At 51.3% G+C, this 18038-nt stretch overlaps 1 non-coding gene across 1 annotated transcript; it reads left to right on the top strand.

The window, feature by feature from the left end:
• Positions 1 to 7951: 7951 nt before the first annotated feature.
• On the top strand, positions 7952 to 8023 carry Trnap-agg (transfer RNA proline (anticodon AGG)). The gene has a single exon. It is a non-coding gene; the product is annotated as a tRNA-Pro (tRNA).
• The last annotated feature ends 10015 nt before the right edge of the window (positions 8024 to 18038 follow it).

The raw sequence follows: 18038 nt of genomic DNA, 5'->3' as shown, positions 1-18038 counted from the left end.
GTTTTCTCTTAGCAGGTAGCTATTCTATCTGAGAACAGCGCTAACGGGTCGTAACTTCCTTTCCTTGAGCAAAGTTGGTCGTTCTGGATGCTGTAACTAGAGCCCACTGATGGGAAAACTAAATAATTTTTGTTATTGTTAGAATCATCTGCTCGCGCGTGTAGCACTCCCTTATGAGCTATCGAAAGCAGTACATGCGCAAGGGCGGTTCGTTGGTCTCGGACATTCTGCTTCCGGCAGCCGAGCTGAGCGGTCAGCAGAGTCATGGGCTCCAATGGAGCAGCGACAGCGGCCCTAGTTGGCCGCGGAAACAGTGTGAACTACGAAGACGACACAGCCTATCAGATTATTTTGCCTCCCCTGCCAGAAGGACGCGTGGTGCTGAACACCGTGTTTTTGCACGCTGACGTGCGAGCCAGACCCTACAGAGCTGTGGATTTTCGGGACGCTCTCGGCCCAAAAGGACTGCTGCTGGAGGTGCTTGGCCTTGGGGCTTACCAGATCAACCACGTCTGGGCGGTGGCCATGAACAACGCCGACGCCACAAAACGGCTGCTGGATGTCAAGGAGCTCAAGGTTAAGGGGCGGCGCTGTATCGTGTTGACCCCCAAGACCAGCTGGTACGGCTGCGTCTTCATTGGCTAATACATGGTGTGGCTGATGAAGATGTGAGAACGGCGCTGGCGGCCTTTGGAAAGGTCGTTCAGGTCACCCGAGAGCGATGGCGGGTACGAGGAATCAGCGACAAGGGGACGACTATACCCGCTCCGTGTTGCTCAAGCTCAAAAGCGGCGTGAAGCTGGAAGACCTCCCACACCAAATCAGGGTCGCAGGTGAACTGGCCCTTGTTGTCGTGCCTGGCCGCCCAATGCAGTGCTTGCGCTGCCATGGCTCTGGTCATGTACGTCGGGAGTGCAAGGTCCCTCGGTGCACGCAATGCCGCAGGTTTGGTCACTCGCAAGACCAGTGCATACGCGCGTACGCTTCTGCGACCGGGCCGGCCGAGGGTGACGACGCCGCGCAGTTGGTGATGGATGTGGCCGAGGCCGAGGACGCGGCAAAAGGGCCAGGTGACCAGGCAATCCCAAGTGCGGCAGACGGTTCGCTTGCACCGGCTGTCGAGTCGGTGGCACCAGTGGATAACAAGGCTACCGAGGAAGGGGCAGAAGATACAGCAGGCAAGACTAAGGAAGAAAGCACAAGCAACTCAGTGGATGCATGTGTGCCAATGCAGACAGTGGAAGACCCTTCGGAAAAGAACGACGCAACGGGCAGCAACGTCGGAGCCTCTGTCAAACGTCCTCTTGAACAGCTTGCAGGCAGCAACGCAGCGAACGAAGGAAGTAGCGAGGACGGGCCGCCTTCGAAGACATCTGTGGGGAGGCGCAGCAGCTACAAACCAAGTCCCAACATTAATAAAGCTGAAAAAAAAAGACTGAGAACCAGCCACCACCGCTCTCTAGTGGCACCGGTCCAACGGGAGGACCTGGGGGCGTCTAGCGGAGCGCTAGACGCAAAAGGTAAGCATCATGCTACGGGCCCAATCTCATTTCACTAGACAGCCATGGCTACCAACACGACGCTTAGATTGGCGACGCTAAACGTTCGAGGTCTGGCCGCCAAGCGAAAGCAGAGCCAACTGTTCACGCTCCTGGTGGACCATGACCTTGACGTGTTAGCAGTGCAACAGACAAAAGTGGATGGTGACGAGGAGACACGGAGCATGGTGCAGCGGTTTACGTAGCGGTATTACGCGATAGTGAGCCACACCATAGGGGCGTCGGCGGGTTGCGTATTGTTTGTTAATAAATCGGGTCTCGCGGCGCAGGGTATTTTTTCATGTTCATCCGGCCGGTTAGTTTCGTGCGATTTTGTATTGAGTGGGCTTGAATGGCGTGTGGTGTGCATTTATGCGCCAAATGTGCCAGAAGATTGGTCGCATTTTTTTTTCAAAGTTTAAGCTGATAAGCATATCGTACTGTTAGGTGATTTTAATTGTGTTCTCAATGCCAGAGATAGGTCAAATCGAGGCCTAAAGAGCGATAAAAATCGGGAAATTTTGGCCGAGATAATTACTGAATGGGAATTGGAGGACGTGGCTGACTGCATGATGGGGACGCGAGATGTGCGTTTCACGCACTTTCAGGGAAACACCCATGCGCGTTTAGATCGCATTTACGTGTCGCTTCCAGTAATACGATGTGCAACAGTTACAATGTCTGTCCTATTTCCTTCACTGATCATTGTCTAGTTAAATGTGACATAGGAAGAAAGACAAAAGGTTGCAACTTCTCTTGGGAACTGTGGAAAATGGATTCGAAACTAACCACTGATGAAAGTTTCGTAGCAGAAGTGTTGGAGTGCATCGCAGAATCTCTTCTGAACGGAGAGGGTAAAGTTGCAGAACGATGGGAAGAGTTTAAACAACGGATTAAAATAAAAGCCATCGATCGTACCATCACACTAAATTATGAAGCAAAAAAGAAAGAAAAATAACTAAGAACAACCTTGGAAAAGTTGACAGAACTGTAGTGCCAAGAGCCGGGAGCATTCAAAAGTGATACACGGAATATCAAACAGCAACTTGAACTGCATGACGAGGAACGTTATCGCGGCGCGATTGTTCGTGCTAGAGCCGAGTCCTTCGCTGTGGGGGAGACACCCACAAAAAGGGCGCTTGGACTGGAAAAGGCGCACGCACGGCGCAATCAGATTGACGTGATCGAAGCGGGCGGTCACGAAGTTACAGGTACCGATAGCATAGCACATGTGTTCTTTGAGCACTATGAAAATCTATTTGCACATATGCAGGTAGACCTGGAACGCTTTAAAACGAATTTTTAGCACGCATGCCTCAACTGAGTGATGAAACGAAAGCTGCATTAGAAGCGCCGATAACTGTTTTTGAAGTGGAACGCGCGATTGATAACTTGAATCCTGGCAAGTCGCCTGGCCCTGATGGGCTTTGCGCTGCGTGGTACAAGTGGTTTAAAAAGGAATTGTCAGAAGTACTCGCAGCAGTTTTTAACGAAGCGTACGATGCGTATTACCACCGTCGTTCAGTGAATCCCACACGGTACTGATTACGAAGTCAGAGGATGAGGACAAGCTGAAGCAAGTAACATCATATAGACCAATAGCACTCACAAATGTGAAGTACAAGGTTTTAATGAAAGTTCTAGCCGCTAGACTTCAGACAGTTATTAAAGACATAGTCGGTCCGCACCAAACATGCGGGATTAAGGGTCGCAGTATAGCTACGAATGTTCACAAGATGCTATCCGTTATAGAGTGTTGCGATTCCCTGGAAGCTTGTGTGGCCGTACTCCAGTTGGACCTGGAGAAGGCATTTGATTGTGTAGCGCTTGTTATTTGTTTTACGACAAGGAAGTCTAGCACGGCTGTGGACGGCACGAAGGACGCCGACAGGAAGACACAACAGCGTAGGTTTTGCCAGGCGCATCAGGAACAGCGTCGAGCACGAGCCCCACTGCAGTTGCACTGGCGGTTCGGCTGCGGAGCTCTACACGACGCACTTCTTCTTCCTTACATCTTCCCCCCCTCGCTGAAGACGGAGCCGCACAGGAGGCCTAAGGCGTCGTGAGGACGAAGGGCTCGTGATACGGCTTGAGCCGATCGACGTGGACAGTTTCGCGGCGTCGCCGGCGCAGGTCCGTAGGGGGCATCAGAGGTTCGATGACGTAGTTCACCGGAGAAGTTTGCTGCAGAACCCGTTAGGGTCCATGGTATCGGCATACAAACTTGGAGGAGACACCTGATGTCGAAGTAGGAGGCACCCACAACCAAACGAGAGCGTCAGGCGAAAACTGGGTGTGGGGGCTCCCGTCGTCATGACGAAATTTCTGTAGCGCTTGTTCTTGCCTTGTAAGGGAGCGAGCTAGTTGCCGACATTCTTCTGCGTACCGGGCGGCTTCTGAAACTGGTGTACCCTCTGATAAGTCGGGACGGTAAGGAAGAATAGTGTCAATGGGAAATAACGGTTCTCGGCCATACAGAAGAAAGACGGGAGAAAAGCCCGTCGTTGCCTGGGGTGCCGTAATGTAGGCGTACGTGATATAGGAAGGATGATGTCCCAGTTGGTGCGGTTGGAGGCGACATACATCGAAAGCATGTCGGCAAGAGTTCGGTTAAAGCGTTCTGTCAATCCATTTGTTTGCGGGTGATATGCGGTGGTACAGCGATAAATAATGCGGCACTCAGTGAGAAGTTCTTGAAGGACATCGGCGAGAAAGACGCAGCCGCGGTCGCTCAGTAGTTCGCGGGGAGCGCCGTGACGTAGAACGAAGCGTTGAAGCAGGAAGGAGGCAACGTCACGAGCCGTCGCGGCTGGTAGAGCGGCCGTTTCGGCATACCTCGTGAGGTGGTCTATAGCTACAATGACCCAGCGATTACCAGCAGCTGTGTATGAAAGAGGACCGTATAGGTCTATTCCAACCCAGTCAAAGGGTCGTGACGGGCACGGCAAAGGTTGCATTGGTCCAGAAGAGCGGCAAGGATCAGGCTTGCGGCGTTGACATTCTGTGCGAGAGCGAATGTACTTGTGCACAAATGTGTACATACCGCGCCAATAAAACCTATGACGTAGTCTGGTGTAGGTCTTGAAGAGACCAGCGTGTGCACACTGAGGGTCGGCGTGGAAAGCAGCGCATACATCGGTGCTGAGCTGCCGGGGTATTACAAGCAGCCATTTGTGGCCGTCGGAACTGTAGTTACGGCGATAGACGATGCCGTCGCGGATGGCGAAGTGCCAAGCTTGCCGGCGTAGTGATCTGGATGGTGGGCGTTCAGGTGAATCAGAGATGTAATCTATCAAAGATGAAATCCAGGAGTCCTTGCGCTGCTCCAAAGCCATGTCGACAGAAGCGAATGGGGGAAGTGGGTCGTCTAGGACGGAGACACTGACAATGTCGGTGTGGACAGGCGAGTGCGAAAGAGCATCGGCATCGGCGTGCTTCTTGCCTGAGCGGTAGACAACCCGGATGTCGTACTCTTGTAGCCTCAGCGCCCACCGGGCTAGGCGGCCGCAGGGATCCTTGAGGGACGACAACCAACAAAGTGCGTGGTGATCGGTGACAACATCGAAGGACCGGCCGTACAGGTATGGACGAAATTTTGTAATGGCCCAGATGATCGCTAGACATTCTTTCTCCGTGACTGAATAATTTGCTTCGGCTTTCGTAAGAGTGCGGCTCGCGTAAGCAACAACTTATTCTTGGTAGCCGGGCTTTCGCTGGGCCAGCACAGCGCCAAGACCAACGCCGCTAGCATCCGTATGGATTTCCGTGGGAGCAGTTGGATCAAAATGGCGCAGTATCGGTGGTGTTGTAAGCAGGCGACGTAGCGTCGCGAAGGCCTCGTCGCCAGCCGGGGACCACGCGGAAAGATTGGTATCTCCCTTAAGTAGCTCTGTCAGCGGTGCCATAATCGAAGCGAAATTTCGAATGAAGCGGCGGAAGTACGAGCAGAGGCCTATGAAACTACGCAAGTCTTTTAGAGACGTTGGCCTTGGGAATTCTTTAACAGCACGGAGCTTTGCGGCATCGCGGAGAACGCCGTCCTTCGACACGACATGTCCGAGAATTGTCAGCTTCCGTGCCCCAAAGTGACATTTTTTCAGGTTGAGTTGGACGCCAGCCTCACTGAGACAGCGTAAAACCTGCTCCAAGCGATCAAGGTGAGTATGAAAATCTGGTGCAAACACGACTACATCGTCCAAATAACACAAGCACGTGTTCCATTTGAGGCCTCGAAGAATAGTATCCATCATCCGCTCAAAAGTCGCGGGCACGTTGCAAAGGCCAAATGGCATCACACGAAATTCGTATAAGCCATCTGGTGTGATGAAAGCTGTTTTAGGCTTATCGTCTGCAGCCATAGGCACCTGCCAATAACCAGAGCGTTGATCGAGGGAAGAAAAGAACTCTGCACCTTGTAAGCAGTCTAAGGCGTCATCAATCCGTGGCAATGGATAAACATCCTTTCGGGTTATTTTGTTTAGGCGACGGTAGTCCACGCAAAAGCGGATCGAGCCATCCTTCTTTTTAACTAAAACAACTGGTGATGCCCATGGACTGTCGGACGGTTCAATGACACCACGCTTGAGCATTCCACCTACTTGCTCATCAATGGCGCGTCGTTCTGTCGAAGATACGCGGTATGGCCGCTGCCGTAGCGGTGAGTGAGCACCGGTGTCAATCCGGTGGCATACAGTCGTCGTTCGACCCAGAGAACCATATTAGAACACATTAATGTCGTGTCTATCATCATGGATGGTGTAGCTCTGGCGTATCGGAATTGCTCTACCAGACTAATTATTAACAAGGCATTGGGGGCCCCCATCAAAATCCAGCGTTCCGTGCGCCAGGGCTGCCCCATAAGTCCACTTCGTTTCTGCATTTATATTGAAACGTTATGTTTGTCAGTATTTGAAAATAATTCTATTACCGGTTTTTGTTTACAATCGTCAGAGGTTAAATTTCTCGCATATGCAGATGATGTTGCAGTGTGTTGTATCGATTATGAAAGCATCGAAGAGTCCATTAGAGCTGTCAAAGTTTTCAGCGACGTTACAAGAAGTCGGATAAACAGGGGAAAGTGCCTGGGATTTTGGCACGTAGTGTGGCCGTCGACCCCGGACATTTTTGCCAACGTCGTGTGGCAGAGGACGCCTGTGAAGTACCTCGGTGTGCCACTTCAGTCCTACAAAAAAAATAATGACTACTGGCAGCAACAAGCAGACCTCTTACGTGAAAAGGCGAATGATTGGAGGGCTAATTATCTCTCCATGTTTGCGAGGGCTACCCTATGTAACATGTTTTTTGTGGCTAAATTATGGTATGTGATGCAAGTTATGTACTATTCTAGGGTAAATGTGTAGAAATTGCATAGGGTTTTTGCGATCTTTGTGTGGGGATCTACCTGGGAAAGGTGCAGTCGCACAAATTTGTTCAGGAGAGTAAAGTGTGGGGGGCTTGGACTGGCACATCTCTTTCTCAAACAGTTAGTGAACCGGTTTTTCTTTTTTCGCGAGGTAAGCGACCCATTCCTGCAAACGGTGTGCCAGGCAAGATTAGGGCGACTGTTACCCGACTATGTTATTAGCACCCATGTCATGTCGGGTACGCTGCAGGGTTACTTTCGGGAAGTAGTATCAAGTGTGCGATTTCTACGCGTTCGGTTTTTCTGATAATTATTTGTATTCTGTTACAAAGAGAAAATTGTATAAAGACATATGTGACATAGTGTTGCCAATTCGCTTGTACAGAGCCATATACAGTGCAGGCCAGGGTCAGAATGTCCTGAAAAGAGTTAAAAGAATGCAAATAGCGCCAAGTGCGAAATCTTTCGTTTTCAAACTGCATAACGGGACGCTTCCAGTAAGAACTTTCCTTGAGGAGCGTGGGTTTTATATGCCATGGGGTTCACACTGTTTTCTTTGCAAACAACCGGAAACAATCGATCCCGTTTTTCTTCATTGTTGGGAGGTTTTTTTTTATGTGTTGCAGCGGGCAATGAAAAAAGAATTCCCGCTAGATACGCACATCAGGTACCTTGCAATAGACAACGAACAAGAAGTACCTTTTGATCTGATTATGTTGACTGGCCGGCACAGTATATGGCGCTCACGAATGGCTGGCTTCTACTGTGAACCAGATAGAAGACCGGCACGGCTGTACTTTCCAGAGAGCAAGGCTCGTTTAGTAGAAGTAGAAAAAACAAAAGAATGTGTTTCCCCCTGGATTGTCAGCGTGGAACCCTTGGCCACACTAAAAGAATTTTAAATGACATCGCCAGTCACCACGTGACTGACGGCATTATGTGCATTACAATAACAACCTTTATTGTAACCTTGTTTTGACGTCTCATTTGTGATGTGTGCTACGTGTTGTGTTGTTGAAAAACCGGTAATAAAGAAAAAAACCGCAAGGGCGGCTCGCTGGTCTAGGGGTATGATTCTCGCTTAGGGTGCGAGAGGTCCCGGGTTCAAATCCCGGAAGAGCCCTTTTTTGTTTTCTCTTAGCAGGTAGCTATTCTATATGAGAACAGCGCCAACGGGTCGTAACTTCCTTTCCTTGAGCAACGTTGGTCGTTCTGGATGCTGTAACTAGAGCCCACTGGTGAGAAAACGAAATAATCGTTGTTATATTTAGCATCATCTGCTCGCGCGTGTAGCACTCCCTTATAAGCTATAGAAAGCAGCACATGCACAAGGGCGGCTTGTTGGTCTACATTCTGCTTCCGGCTTCCGAGCTATACGGATCGCGGGATCATGGGCTCCAGTGGAGCGGCAAATGCGGCTGTCAGCCGCGGCAACAGGCGTTTGACTGAGGAAGAGAAGGGCCACCAGATTATTTTGCCACTTCTACCAACAGGACGCATCGTATTAAATACGGTGTTCTTGCACGGCGACGCTCGTGTTCGCCCGTTCCGAGTGGAAGATTTTCGGGATGCGCTTCAAGCTGTTGGTATGCTCTCGGGCGTCGTCGTCCTTGGAGCGTACCAAATCAGCCATGTGTGGGCGGTGACTATGAACACTGCTGAGGCTTCCAAAAAGCTGGCGGCGCTGAAGGAGCTGCAGGTCAAGGGGCGTCGCTGCCTGGTCATCGACCCGAAGGAACAACCGGTGAAGCTGCGTCTCCACTGGCTTCTGCATGGGGTGGAAGACGAGGACGTGAAGACGGCGTTGGTCTCCTTCGGCAAAGTGACCGAAGTGACCCGCGAGCGCTAACGTGTGGATGGCGTCTCCGGCAAGGGCTGAACGACTCGAGCAGTGCTACTGCAGCTGAAGTCTGGGTTGAAGGTCGACGACTTGCTTCACCAGATCCGCGTCGCCGGGGAACTCGCGCTTGTGGTCGCTCCGGGTCGCCCTATGCAGTGTCTCCGCTGCAAGGGTTCTGGCCACGTTAGACGAGAATGTAAGGTTCCCCGTTGCTCCCGCTGCAGGCTTGTCGGCCACGTCGACGCGGACTGTGTACGCTCTTACGCAGTAGCCGCGGGTTCGGTGGAGAGCGAGCCCGCGGCTCGCTCTCCACATGATGGACGTCATCGGGGCGGAGGACGCGGCCAAGGGAGCCGGAAGCGGTAACGCGGCGGCAGAACCGAGCGGGACGACCACCACGACGAAAGGAGGACGGGATGATGTCCCTTCCACCAAGGAGCCAGCAGCAACTCTCGGGAGCGTGACGGAGGAGGGCTAACGTAGCGGGCCTTCTGGGACAGCTGGGAGGCATAAAGACGATCCCTGGCAATCTGGCGAGCCGTTGCAGCCCGAGAAGCTGCATCGCGGGCGTAGTCGGTAACAGGGTGCATAGGTGATGGTAAAAGAGTCTCGAAGGGCAATGTGGGATGGCTGCCAAACAAGAGATAAAAGGGGGAAAAGCCGGCGGTGTCATGGCGTGACGAGTTGTAGGCGAATGTCACATAAAGCAAGGTGCTGTCCCAATCACGGTGGTCTGAGGAGACGTACATGGAGAGCATTGTGGTCAGTGTGCTGTTGAGGTGCTTGGTAAGCCCATTGTTTTGTGGATGGTAGGCAGTGGTTAGCTTCTGACATATGGAACACGAACGAAGAATGTCGTCGACGACTTTGGACAGAAAGGAGCGACCACGGTCGGTCAGTAGCTGTCGAGGAGTGCCGTGGGGAAGAATAACGTCGTAAAGTAGGAATTCCGCAACGTCAGTGGCACAGCTTGTTGGTAGTGCCAGCGTGATAGCGTATCGTGTCGCGTAGTCCGTAGCGACGGCAATCCGCTTGTTCCTAGTCAGAAGTGTTGGGAATGGCCCGATGAGATCAAGGCCGACGCGGTAGAACGGAACACCGGGAATGTCGATGGGCTGAAGAGGACCGGCTGGCGACAAGGATGGATGCTTGCGGCGCTGGAAAGACTCGCAAGAAGCAACGTATCGGCGAACAGAGCGGCGGAGGCCTGGTCAGAAGAATCGACGCCGAACGCGATCGTACGTGCGAGTTGCTCCGAGATGTCCAGCGGTTGGGGCATCATGAAGCTGTTCGAGGACAGTGGAACGGAGTGTTTCGGGAACAACCAGTAGAAGCTCTGGGCCATTGGAGCTGGTGTTGCGTCTGTATAAGATGCCGTCACGAAGCACGAATAATTGTAGAGACGGGGCACAGTCAAGAAAGCGTAGACTGCGGGTAACTGACCGCAAATTGGCATCGCTGAGCTGTTCGCTGCATATGTTGGATAAAGCGGATATCGCGAAGACACAGGCGTCCGAATCGTGCACGGACGAGTCGGGAGGGTCCACTGGATGACGGGAATGGCAGCCCGCATCCTGGTGCAGTCTGCCAGACTTGTAAGTGACGCCAAACCTGTATTCTTGCAGTTTCAGTGCCCAGCGACCAAGTCGTCCAGTCGGATCTTTGAGGGAAGACAACCAGCAAAGCGCATGGTGGTCTGTGATTACCGAAAAGGTGCGGCCAAACAAGCATGGTCGAAACTTTCCGACAGCCCAAACTAGTGCGAGGCACTCGCGCTCAGTGATCTAAAGTTTGCACTCTGAAGAGGAAAGAAGGCGACTGGCACAGTCGATGACGCGATCGCGACCTTGTTGCAGCTGGGCGAGAACAGCGCCGATGCCATGTCCACTGGCTTTAGTGCGAAGTTCAGTGGGGGCTAACGGGTCAAAATGGGCCAAGATGGGTGGTGACGTAAGTAACGTCGCGAGCGTGTGAAACGCAGTGGCCTGTTCAGGACCCCAAGAAAATGGCGTTTTCTTCTTCAAGATTTCCGTGAGTGGACGGGCAACGTCGGCGAAGTTCTTGACAAAACGTCGAAAATATGAGCAAAAGCCTACAAAGCTCCGGACGTCTTTAGTAGAACGTGGTATAGGGAAGTCTTTGACAACACGAATTTTTTCTGGGTCAGGTTGCACGCCTTCAGCACCCACAAGGTGGCCAAGCACAGTGATTTCGCGGCGGCCAAAACGGCATTTCGCAGAGTTGAGCTGAAGGCCTGCTCGCCTGAAAACTTCAAGACCCTGCCGACAATCGGCTAAGGTGACTCTCAAATGTCACTGAGAACACGATGACATCGTCAAGGTAACACAGGCAAGTCGACCATTTGTATCCACGGAGGAGGGAGTCCATCATCCTTTCAAGTGTGGCTGGGGCATTACACAGTCCAAAGGGCAATGACCTTAAACTGGTAATGTCCATCAGGCGTAATAAACGCGGTCTTTTCACGGTCTTGATCATCGACGGAGATCTGCCAGTAGCCTGACCTCAGGTCGATAGAAGAGAAGTATGCAGAGCTGTGTAGACAGTCGAGAGCGTCATCGATCCGCGGCAAAGGGTAGACGTCCTTGCGCGTTACCTTGTTTAAGTGGCGGTCGTCGACGCAGAAGCGCCAGCTGCCATCTTTCTTCTTCACCAGAACGACCGGTGATGCCCATGGACTGCACGAAGGTTCAATGACGTCCTTGGTGAGCATCTTGTCGACTTCACGCTGTATCACTTCTCTCTCGGCATGGGACACGCGATAGGGACGTCGTCTGATTGGGCTGGCGTCCCCAGTATTGATCGTATGAGTGACCACGGATGTCTGCCCCAAAGGACGGTCATTGAAGTCAAAGATGTCGCGGTAGGACTTCAATATGCGCCGCATATCGGCTGTCTGTGCAGGAAGGAGGTCAGAGGCAATCATCTTGTCAATATCACCGTTGTCGAGATTGTGCGAGAGAGAGGAAGGGGCAGAGGAGAATGAAGCATCGGTGAAGAATGCAGAAACGGCACACTCGTCGATAGAAGCAATGGGGCCTAGAGTCATGAAGCTTGGGATGAGTTGCGTGCACCAGCTAAAGTTCAGCATGGGTAGAGACGTGTGATTACCTGCAACTCTAATAAGGGTGTGTGGAAGAGCGATGTTTTTGGCGAATAAGACGTCAACGATCGGGGTCAAGATGTAATCGCCATCGGGAATGGGCGAACAAGACCGCAAGTTCACATACATAACGGCTTGTGGAGGTAGCCGAACGTAATCCACTGAGTACAATCACGGTTGGCGTGTAGTTGAAGAGTCATGGTAGCATGGTAGGTCTAGCTGAAGCAAGCCGGTTCCACAGTCAATAAGGGCAGAATGGGCAGACAGAAAATCCATACTGAGAATGAGGTCATGGGAGCATTTCTCCAGCATGGCAAGGAGTACGCTTGTGGATCGGTCAGCAACACTTATTCGCGCGGAGCACATCCCTAGCACGGGAAACGTTCCGCCATCGGCGACACGAAAGAGCGGTACTGTGGGTGGTGTTAGGACCTTCTCAAGACGGCGACGAAGCTCCGAATTCATCACTGATATCTGAGCCCCAGTGTCCACTAGAGCGACAACATGTGCGTCATCCAGTTTAACGTCTATCAGGTTTCGTCTGGTCTGCAGTGTGGTCAGAGGATTTGGCAGGCGGGTCGTCGATGCAGCATCACCTCTGGGAGCTGCATCGTCTAGTTTTCCCGAGGGAGTCGTTCAATCGGCGATTTAGGGCGGCAGAATTGGGGCGAGCGAAATGATTGGCGACGCGACCACGGCGAACGGCACTAGTGACCACGTGGGGATGGCGAACGACGATACGGCATGGGGGGAGCGTCTTCAGTGGTGGTTTGGGGATGCTCGTGGTATGGCTGAAATCGGTCATGATCCATGTCGGGGCGACGGTTGTTTCCATAGGGAGCCTGATACCAATACCACTGGCTGTTACAATGGCGGGCCACGTGTATAATACCACGGCAGTTATAGCAAATGGGACGGTCATCAGCAGTCCTCCACTCGGCTGGGTTGCGAGTAGGGAAAGGCGGCCTTTGACCTTGGGCGTGCGAAAGTGAAGGACGGCGGTCGATCGGCTGCGAAGGAGCTGCGGCGCACACAGAGTCCAGGCCAGCATTAGAGAGCTCCTGATGAACGATAGCTTGGACTAGTGGCACCATCTGGGAGCTATGATCACAAGACGGCCGCACGTAGAAGCAGGAGACGCAGCGTCAAGTTCACGTCGGATGATCTTTTTCACGTATTCCACGCCGACGGCTCAGGTACGTCTTCGCAGAACCACGTTGCTGCCGTGTTCGGAAGTCGAGCGAAATTATTGGCAATGCGTCGACTTTTGGCGGCCTCAAAGCGCTTGCACTCTTGGATGATGGCATCGATGGGGTCGCAGTCTTTGCAGATTGCGACACCATCGTGCAGAGACACCATTGCAGAGAAGGTATCATCTGCTATGCCCTTTAACACGTGGCCTACTTTCTCAGACTCCGTCATGCTGTCGTCGGCTTTGCGGCAGAGGGCAAGCACGTCCTGTATATAAGTCCAGTATTACTCTGTCACTGTCTGCGCACGAGATGCCAGCTCCTTCTTTGCTGCCGCCTTTCTACCTGTGGACTTGCCGAACAGGGAACGCATCTTTTCCTTGCATGCATCCCAGCTCCCAATTTCCTCTTCATTACTCTGAAACCACAATTTCGCGGTTCCGTTGAGGTAAAATAGTATGTTTGCCAACATGATTGTCTCATCCCAGTGATTATTCTTACTTGCACGCTCGTACAGGGGGAGCCAGTCCTCGATGTCGACGTTGTCAGTCCCGCTGAATGTGCCTGGGTCCTTTAGCTGAGCCAGGACGACTCGGTGGGCGCCTCGGTGGGCGCAGACACCTCTTCCGCCATCGTGGTTAAAGCCAAGCGTCTGCCGCTGCGGAGCTCCGTTGTACCGTGTGGGTACCCCGCACCTCCCACCAAAATGCCACGGGAATGAGAGTAGCAAAAAGGATAGGAAAATTATATTTACACGATATATAGAGAGAGGGACGGCTGCAGGCAAGATGGCAGAAGAACAACATGAGCGCTGCCCAGATCGTCGTCTTCACCGTCTTTTTGGCGCATTCTTCCATGCTCGGCAGAGCGCGTAACAATGTAATAGATTGCTGGCCTCCTGTTCCTCCGCAATAGGGACAACCGTATGGCTATCAATAGGGGGAAAGTTTGCTATAGAAGAATCACGCAAGAAAAAATGTAACAAAATAATTTTTTTTCTCACACAAACGCGCAACCGTGAATAAAACGGCTACTCGGTGAGCTTTGCGACTCCGAGAGGAGGGTCTCTTATTCCAGGGCACCTGTGGCCTTGGCCGCCGAGAGGGCCCGATCCACCAGCTGGCGCTGGTCATTCAGGCTAGCTCCGAGCTGCACGTCCTCCCTTTTCGATGGGGTAGGGGGTGTGATAGGGGGTATCGCAGGGTTCTATTGGAGTTCCCATACAATGTCGCACAGGTTGGCGTAAGCGGCAGAGAACGGGCCTTCTTTGGTGTACCGTTTGGGAGGGGGGGGGGGGGTGCCGGTTGTGAAGTAGATGTCATCATCAGCCTTTATTTATGTCCAATGCAGGACGAAGGCCTCTCCCTGTGATCTCTAATTACCCCTATCTTGCGCTAGCTGATTTCAACTTGCGCCTGCAAATTTCTAACTTCATCACCCCACCTTGTTTTCTGCCGGCCTCGACTGCGCTTCCCTTCTCTTGGTATCCATTCTGTAACTCTAATGGTCCACCGGTTATCCATCCTACGCATTACCTGGCCTGCCCAGCTGCATTTATTTCCGTTTAGTGTCAACTATAATATCGGTAGGCGTCCATAAGCGTTCGTTTGCAGTTGCCGCCTGACAGCAGCTTCCTCTCCAATGAGATTCTTGTGCCGCGGGGCGAGCTTGTGGCAAAGGGATCCTTTTTTTTACACCGTCGTCTCCGCGTACTGGGCCAGTGGGTTTCCGTCACTCTTGGTCTGTTCTGTTTGTCCCCAGTGCGGTGACGTATGTCGCCCTCTATAGCTGAGGCCCATGGCACGGAACCGCACTATTTTTGGTAAAACGGCCGATCATCGCTGCCTCACTTCTCCGGCTGTTTGATGTCCACAGTCACGTTTGTGGTGATATGAGAACCCGATGTCTGTTCCGAACTGCTCAAAAAGAGAAAAGTAAAAGAAAACGACATAACCAATATTACACTTCTTGAAGCTCAAATGCTAGCACTCAAGTTTGAAAGAAGTCTAAAAAAAGACATGTGACTATTAGGCATTTTTACACCTCGATTACTAAAAGGAAAATTCAAATAACTGCAGCACTTATCTTGTTCCTGCCTGAGTCCGTTCAAGAATACCCCGCTGCATTTTGCGTGAAAAATTCGTCAATCCTATTTATCTCTCATCGTTTATCACGCTGAATGGAGGAACAAAGGAGGTGTTGCTGTATATGCAAGGCAGAGACGAGTGGTGATGAGAACGAAGGAAAACAAATGTCGCAGTTTCGCCCGAAAGGCGAAGCATCAATTGCGATGGCAAATTAGCAGACAGCTATTCTCAGTAGGGATAGTAGTTTTATCGGCTGCATAAAGTTGGACACATTCAGGTATTAACTGGATTAACATGTTGTGTCGGTGCGCACAAGCACATATGAATAGATCACACTCGATGACCGTAGACAACAACTGTACACTCGATGAACGTAGACAACAACTGTCAAAACGCTGGCAGCAAGCGCAGCCGCCACAGCGAGCGAAGGTTCGTGCGGTCTCTCGCTTCAACGGAAACTCAGCGGCCGAATGCACAACGCATACAAAGGTCAGAGCCGTGTGGAGTTCACCGACAGTCCCGTACCGGCGCAAATATAATAAAGAACCAAGCGCAAAGCGGAAAGTATACGAGTGCATTTGTTGGCAGAGTAGAAGCCGCCCTCCCCCCTCCCTCTCGCGCTGCCTTCCCGCTTTGCTCCTTTCGCGGGGGGGGGGGATTGCGTCGCCAGTGCCCCTTGCTCATGGTTGCAAGATACGCATTTGGTGCCGCAGCAAAGCATCGCCCCCCCCCCCTCCCTCCCTCCCTCCCTTCCACACCACCACGGCATTTCGCGCCACGGAAGTCGCGTTTGCTTTCCGCCATGCGTTCGCTCTCCGTGATAGCGCGCGTCCCACGCGCGCTTTCACTCGCACATACGGCGCGCGGCGTCGACTTTATCGCCCTTGGACTTTATACGGAACCTCACGCCGACGGCGACGACGACGGCGACGGCAGAAATCTGCTTGAAGTGCCCATATAATTGCTGGCGCAATAAAATGGCTTAATATTAAGGTTTGACCAAATAATATTCGAATCTGGGTTTTATTATCCCTTTTATTCTGACTAGTTCTTTGGTTTTACGTTAACGTCTGTGTAACCTGCGGGTTTACTTGCGCGTTTCCTTTCTAGCTGCGCCTGTTTTCAGACGAATGACAGTTTTTCCCCCTTTCATGACACTTCCTGCACCTTTTAACGCGAAAGCATTAAGGGCCCCGTGTCGCAAAAACTCGGGTGTTGGTGTCAGCGTCGACGGAGTTGTCCGTGAGCTAAAATGTCTGTACCTATATTGGTATATGTATATGCCACGCCTTGCTGTATATGACATGCCGTATATGCGGGTTATTTTCCCACACTATTTTATCACTAAGGTTGCTCATACCCTGTCTCATATTCTTGACAAAGTTATTCCTCGGAATTTCGAGAACAGCCAACAAACAAATGTCATGAAACCAAACACCGACAGCACATGCCTTTTATGTAAAATCTTCTCAGTCTGAAACAATAAAAGTGGGAGACAATAAAGAAATCTTAATATTAGGTAATTCTTTTGCGCGGCTTTTCACGTCCTTCGGGATCGGCCCACTCAAGAGGCTGCCTTTCTACCAGAAGCCTCACCTTCGCGATAGCGTTCGCTGTCAGCGTTTCCCTGTAAACATTACGGTTACATACGCTGCACTTGCCGGGAAACGTGAAAAGCTGTAAGCGATCTTTGAATGTTATTTTGAAGGCGAGGCTTAATTAAGTGCCCTAGAATTTTTTAAATTTTGTTTTGGACGCCCTTACATCATATATTATTTCACAAATTCAGTGTCCCAGAGCAGGTTGTCGGCTAATTCGGCCTCATTTGGCGATTTGGTACCTTTCCCGCTATCTCAGATGATGGAGTATGCCTTTGTCCTGCTTCGCGCTGCACCACTCAAATAAGTATATGGAAAGCCAACTAGCCCAAGCCATAACCCTTCTTAGATTCACCTCCCCGAAGAAGTGCTGGTTCTGGGTTTGATTCCCGTATTAAGTCAATTTTAACTGCGACGCTTTCTTTCTGAGAAAAGCCTTTCGGCTTCAATTGCTGCACTGTGCTACTTTAGGGTGAGTGACAATTTTCCATCGCATAAAACTTGCTTATCGTTGCCGACTGCAGAATCGATTTGCCAGAGAACTACAGAATGTGCGACTCGGACTGCAGGTGATGATTTACGACCTGCAGTGCAGAGATAAACGTATGTACTTGTAATGAAAAAAAAAAAACCACCAGCACTTTGTTTCAGTGCAATAGCGTTATAGGCGGACATCACCCAGTTTGTGTTTATCACGTTCCTCCGACGAAAAATATGGGCCAATATCGAAGGCAGTCCTGTCAAAGACAGCGTCTCAAAGCGCTTGCTGTCACGAGGGAAAAATGCGAGAAAGGGGCACGTGACACAAGTGCCAGATGTTTCAAACCGCGACGTTTGCATGACAGAAGCATGCTTGCGATCGTGGCCTAATAGATACAGAACTGTGCTGCTGTGGTGGAAGGCAGAGCTGCGTTCCCACCATCGGTGACTCATTTTACTCATAGCATTTTAGGTGAACTTAACCCTCTTTGGAGGTATCGAAAAGAAAACTCGTACGCTTGAGTGCACGCGAGTTGGGTGCACTGTGAACGATATCGCAATTTTTAAGGGTTATGAGGTATGCGAAAGGTCGCTTTGATAAATGAGGGGGAACAGCTGTCGAGAGGCGACAATCAGATTTTAGGTATGCTATTGCATATGCAATAGCATATTGCATACAGCTATATGCAATATTGCATACTGCATATAGCTAGCGGTGCCTTGTTCTGGTCGAGAATTTATTGCCTTTTACGGAATTGTGCCATCTTACGTGCTAAAGAGTTGCTTAGATGTAAGCTTACCGTTGCAGATATTCTTGTTACT

This window comes from Dermacentor silvarum, chromosome 7 (assembly GCF_013339745.2).
Source record: "Dermacentor silvarum isolate Dsil-2018 chromosome 7, BIME_Dsil_1.4, whole genome shotgun sequence".
NCBI lineage: Eukaryota > Metazoa > Arthropoda > Arachnida > Ixodida > Ixodidae > Dermacentor > Dermacentor silvarum.
Note: the sequence above shows the minus strand (reverse complement) of the source record. Positions and strands in the feature narration are given on the sequence as shown.